This window comes from Chrysochloris asiatica, unplaced genomic scaffold (assembly GCF_000296735.1).
Source record: "Chrysochloris asiatica unplaced genomic scaffold, ChrAsi1.0 scaffold00171, whole genome shotgun sequence".
NCBI lineage: Eukaryota > Metazoa > Chordata > Mammalia > Afrosoricida > Chrysochloridae > Chrysochloris > Chrysochloris asiatica.
Genome location: NW_006408689.1, coordinates 2,309,273 through 2,315,652, shown reverse-complemented (window position 1 = coordinate 2,315,652; position 6,380 = coordinate 2,309,273). Strand labels below are relative to the sequence as shown.

Sequence of the window (6,380 nt, the reverse complement as noted above, 5' to 3'; positions counted from 1 at the left end):
TGCTCCTTAAAAGCCAGGATGGCAATACTTGTCTCTCTTACTTCGGACACGTTATCAAGAGGGACCAGTTCCTAGAGAAGGACTTCATGCTTGTAAAATGGAGGGTCAGTGAAAAAGAGGAAAACCTTCAATGAGATAAGTTGACACAGTGGTAGCAAGAGTGAGTTCAGACATAACAATCGTGAGCATGGCACAGGATCAGGCAGTGTTTCATTCTATTGTGCATAGATAGGGTCACTATGAGTTGGAACCAACTCCACAGCACCTAACAACAAAAATTTGCTGTCTCACCCTCCCAGGGTTGGTGCAAGAGCTTCCTGTCCTCTACCTTTATGTTCTAAGTATCCTGTATAGTCCAAAGCAGTTAAAACCTCTGAAACAGTTAAAACCAGATCCACTGCCATCAAGTTGATTCCAACTCATAATGACCCATAGGGTTTCTGAGGCTATAATCTTTATGGAAACAGACTTCTTGATCTTTCTCCCTTTGAGTGAATGGTGGATTCTAACTGCCGACCCTTTGGTTAGCAGCCCAACACTTAACTCACTGCATCATCATGGCTCCTTGCCATATTTCCAAGTCCTCCAAGAGGTATAGTATGTGCCTTGCTTCCTGGAGCCTGGAAGGAAAACCTCTCATTAAAATGGGTGAAGACTGTCTGATTCCATGATTGAAATTCTGGCATTTCTGAGTATGTATCTAAGGACTATTCTTCAGAAAGTCTATCTATTCTGATCACAGATTGGAGTGTTTACATTCCGTTTGGAATGCTAACACTGTGGCCAAGTTTGGACTGCAACTTCCCTGAAATGAGTGAAACCAGAGTGGATGAATCACTCTCGAGCTGTGAGCCACTTGGCATCTTTTCCCTCACCTGGATCCCATTCAGACCACTTAAAAGTTCCAAATGAAATGGGTCATTTTTATTTCTTATGAAAGTCTATACTTAGGAAAAAAAGAAAAGAGCAAATACACCAGTCAGACTACCAAAGTTAATATTATTTTACTGGTAAAGATCAAGTCTAATGCACTAGACACTGCCTCATTATTTTATTCAATATAATATTTGATTCCCCAAGGGATTTGTGGTAAGACACAGTCAGAAATACCTCTTTCTTGAAATACTTTTCTATAATAACATCCCTAAAACTTTTCTTTCCTCATTTTCTTCCTTTTTTTCATTCCTGATACTTCTGTCTTCTGTTTTATCCTAACTATAAATATCCCCTAAGATTTTTGAACCATGGTTTCATTATCACCTATTTCTCAGTGTTGCAATAGTTAAATACTAAGTGTACATAGATCTCCCAGTACAAGACATGGCAGAACTGAGAAAGGGAATCTGATCAATGATAACTCCATCATCTTTTCCTTTTTCTCTTTATATTTTGAGGGACTATAAGAATCCGTTCCCTAGTATTTGCCCTTATACAGAAAGGAGACTTGAATTTTTGGTTTGGCTTTTTATATGAGGGCTAAAGTTAATTTTAGCTGCCATCAGTCAAACTTGAACATAACCCTTCAAATTCACATTCCAGCAAGAACACAAAAATCTCCCTCACTCAACCTTTCTTGCTTTACAGATTCCCCTTTCACAGTAGCCCCCAAATATGAAGTTCTGTTTAATTTTTCTCTCTTCTTTGTGTTTCCTCAAACCATGATGATCATGCTTTTACAGACCACAAATGAATCTTTTTATCTTCTTGACCTTAACTTAGGTTTCTTCATCATTCTATAACCACCAGATCCTTTTTAGTGCTACCTATTTCAGTGCATCCTAAAACCCAATCACCAGGTACATCTTCCTAACATTTTTAGTCAAACTGATACCAGCTCTAGTTCCAGAAACATCTGCCATCTTTCAAATACATCAAACCCCCATACAGTTTAAACACTTGGCCTTTCCTAACTAACTCTCTCACATGCTTAAATCTAACTTGTATTTATGGGCTCTGCGTGTAAACCCACACTAAAGCTCTGACTTGTACCCCATCTCTTTGGAAATGTACTTTCCACTTGCCTGCCAACCCAAAACATACATGTCTTTCAAGCACCAGAAACATTCCCATGAAGCTTTTCCAGGCAACCACATCTAAGAACGATGGTTCTTCGTTCTGAATCCCTAGATGCTTAACATTTTAATCACAGTCATACATCACACTTGTCAATTTAGTCCTCATCCCAAAACTCAAATTCACACACACACACAAACCCTCCACTACAATATTATTTTGTTTTGTTTGTATTCACCATACATAGTGCCCTGCTCAAAAAATACACATGACCCAGCCAGTGAGTATGGTTTATTGTGAGCCTGATTCCGGATGGCTCCGGCTCGGATGTGAAGGGTGCGGGAAGGAACCATACGGGCAGACGAGAGAGCCGAAGTGGGTGGCCTCACAGCTTCCCGCTGAGCCTCTTCGGAGTGGCCTAGACAAGTCACCAGGCCAGCTAAGGCCCTGGAAGCATAGGTGGGGCTGGCCTCAGAAGAAATGTCACCGGGCCTTCCCCAGTCTGATAGTGGGAGAGACTTTCTGTCCTACCCAGTCTCAGTGGGGCCTCGTCAGCCCCACATCCAGGAAACAGGCTCTTGTTAACAATCGCTGTATCCTGGAAAACAGCTCCTGTCCATGGAAATGCCAACAGGCTAACATCCTACACCGGAGATTGCCGCAGTAAGTCCTGTGCCCCGAGCGTAGGGTGTTCCTCCCGTTTGGTGATTTGGAGCATAATTCCCGGGGTGCAATATCCGGGGTGCAGCCAAACAAGAAAAGGTGTATCTTTCTAGAGTCATCCCCTTGCTGTTTTGAACCCAAGAAGAAGTGGACTGGGCTGCTGCCTCCTGGCCTAAATGAAAGTGATGTGGAGTCAAATTCTGAAGACGAAGAGGCCACATCAGAGAACTCCAGACTTCACCTACAGGAAGAAGCAAAAGATCACGTGACCAGAAACACACAAATTCCCACTTTCCCCACAGATGGACTGAAAACTGAACGTGAGGCAAATACAAATGTGTATGAAGAGTGCCCTGCTGGGATTTCTGTGCACGTGTGGAATAAATTTCAAGAATTGCACAAAACTCATTCTGAACAGAAAACGTCAGCCTCAAAATTCAAGAGGAAAAGAGGAAGACGCTCTGGAAAAGGTGAAGTGAAGAGTGATGAGGTAGCTCAGAGAAAACAAGCCTCAAATGAAGCCCAGGGGAAGGAACTAACTCAGTGTTTGGGAGCCAATGATAGGTTTGACTCCCCCTGTGAGAAAGAAAAATGTTGGCAAGTCAGGTCTTGAAAAGAACATCGACCATGGCTGTGGGAGAGTGGACTATTGACAAGGCTGAGGAACTCAGCAACCAGCTGGCTACTCGAGAGCTTGGTGTTAAAATTGCCAAAGCAATTGCCTGCCACAACTTTGTGAAAGCCACAAAGGAGACTGAAAATTCACAGGTGGGTCGAGAAAAGAAGAAACTTTCATGGGGATTTGAAACAAAGAAGAGATGGGAAACCCAAAGTAACATGGGCTATATGTAACTTGCCAGGATTCTTCAAGAGCTTTCTAGACTCCCAAGTGCACAATTGACTGAAAAGATTGTTTTGCGGATTCTCAATATGCCAAGAAGCTGATAGAAGTAGACAGGCTAAGCATAAAATTTGGGAGTTGATTATCAGAAAAACAAAAACACGATTGGCATTCTAGAAACCTATACTGACCTTTTGAATTCACTGCCAGCTATTTGGTTATTATATGGCTACAATAAAAGGTTTCCAAACAAGTCTGACTCAGGCTACAAAAGATGATGAGATGAAATATTTTATGAGCACAGTATTAAATAACACTAACTCATATAGTGAGAAAACTGTTCTATTTTCAGTTCTTTCTCAATACTTCCAAATAATCCAAAAGCAATTTTTAGTTTGCATCAATATGTCCTTACCAATTCTCTAACATTTACTGAGATCTCCTTGAGAAACAGGGAACGTATTTTCATCTCAGAAACAGTTTATCCTTCAGGACTTCAAAACTATAGTTTTGTCTTCACAGGTTTTGTGTAAAATATCTTATCTATGGAATGTGAAATGGTGTTTTGTTTTATAATATACTCATATAAATTTTTTAAGTAAGTCAGCTTCTTTATTTTCACATTAAGCAAATTTTGGAATGGTTTTCCCACAAACGACTTAAGTGTTAAAAATGTTCTAAAAAATACTTATTTTTTAAATTCGTCTCTAAACCCAGGAATCTAGGGTTTAGACTAGGAAGGAGAAGAGTTGGAGTACTTCTGAATATTTAGTCACTGAAAATATAGGAAAAGCAGGAGAACACTCTCAGCTCCAGAATATTAAATATTGAAAACATGATGAAAAGCACCAGAATATTGCCTGATACAGTGCCAGAAGATGAGTCCCTACAGGCTGGGAGGCACTCAATATAAACTGGGGAAGAGCTGCCTCCATTAAACAGAGTTGACTATGATGACACAAATGAAGTAAGGCTTTTGGGACCTTCGTTAATTGATGTGGCACTACTCAAAATGAGGAGAAACAGTTGTAAACATCCATTAATCATCAGAACCTTGAATGTACAAAGTATGAATCTAAGAAAATTGGAAACTGTCAAAAATGAAATGGAATACAAAAAGATCAGTATTCTAGACATTAGTAAGCTGAAATGGACTAGCACTGGCCATTTTGAATCTGACAATCATACAGTTTACTGTGCTGGGAATGACAAATTGCAGAGGAATGGGGTTGCATTCATCACCAAAATGAACATTTCAAGACCAATCTTGTAGCACAACACTGTCTCTGACAGGATAATACCCATATGCCTACAAGGTAGACCAGGAATCCTGGTGTGGCGCTGTGGATTAATGCACCAGACTGCAAAGCCATTTAAACTGCAAAGTTGGCGGTTCAAGCTCACCAAGTGCTCCTTGGAAACCTTATGCAAGGTCGCTATAGATCGGAACCGACTCAATGGCACTTAACAACAACAACAAAGTAGACCCGTTAATAAAACTATTGTTCAAATTTACACACCAACTGCTAAAGCCAGTGCTGATGAAATTAAAGAATTCAACCAAATTTTTCAGTCTGAATTTGATCAAACATGCAATCAAGATGTATTGATAATTACTGGTGACTGGAATGCTAAGGTTGGAAACAAAGAAGAAGGATCAATAGTTTGAAAATATTACCTTGATGAAGGAAATAATGCTGAGATTTTTTATAGAAATTTGCAAGACCAATGGCTTCTTCATTACACATGCTTCTTCATTACATACATAAAAGATGACTATACACATGGAGCTCACCTGATGGAATACACAGAAATCAAATGGACTACATCTGTGGAAAGAGACGGTGGAAAAGATCTATATGTCAACCAAATCAAGACAAGGAGCAGACCACAATTGCTTATATGCAAGTTCAGGCTGCAGCTAAAGAAAATTAAAACAAGTCCACAAGAGACAAAATATGACCTCAACATCTGAATTTAGACATCATCTCAAGAACAGATTTGGCACATTAGACAGTAATGACTGCAACCTAGAAGAGTTGTAGGAAGACATCAAGAACATCATATAGGAGGAAAGCTGAAAGTCATTAAAAAAGACAAGAAAGAAAGAAAAGATCAAAATGGATGTCAGAAGAGACTCTGAAACCTGCTTTCCAGCATAGAGATGCTAACGCCAATAGAGAGCTGAAGAGAAATATTGTAAAGAAATGTGCAAAAGACCTTGAGCTAGAAAACCAAAAGGAAGAACACACTCAACATTTCTCAAGCTGAAAGCACTGAAGAAAAAGTTCAAGTCTTGACTTGAGATATTAAAGGATTAATAGGCAAAATAGAGTCCTGGTGTGGTGTGGCAGCATAATGAGATGAGTTGCAAAGGTCAGTTTAAACTGCAAGTTCGATCACTCAAATCCACTAGACGCTCCTCAGAACCCATATATGGGGCCAATATGGGTTGGAAGCGACTCAACAGCACTTAACAACAACAACAACATGTTCAAGATATTGAATGATGCAGAAAGCATCAAAAGAAAGAATACAGAGAGTCACTCTACCAAAAAGAAATGGTCGATGTTTGAACATTTCAAGAGGTAGCAGATGATGAAGAACCAATGATCCTGAAGGAAAAAGTCCAAGGTGCACTGAACGCACTGGCAAAGAACAAGGTACTGGGAAATTATGGAATACAAATCAAAATCTTTCAAAAAAGCTGATGCAACATTGAATGCACTCACTCATCTATTCCAGGAAATTTGTAAAACAGCTATCTGGGAAATTAATTGGAAGAGATCCATACTTATGTCCATTCCAAAGAGAAGTGACTCAACAAACTGCAGAAATCATTTGTTGTTGTTGTTGTTGTTGT

General features: G+C 39.7%; 1 pseudogene; it reads left to right on the top strand.

The window, feature by feature from the left end:
• Positions 1 to 2,299: 2,299 nt before the first annotated feature.
• On the top strand, positions 2,300 to 3,528 carry LOC102827064 (annotated as a pseudogene).
• The last annotated feature ends 2,852 nt before the right edge of the window (positions 3,529 to 6,380 follow it).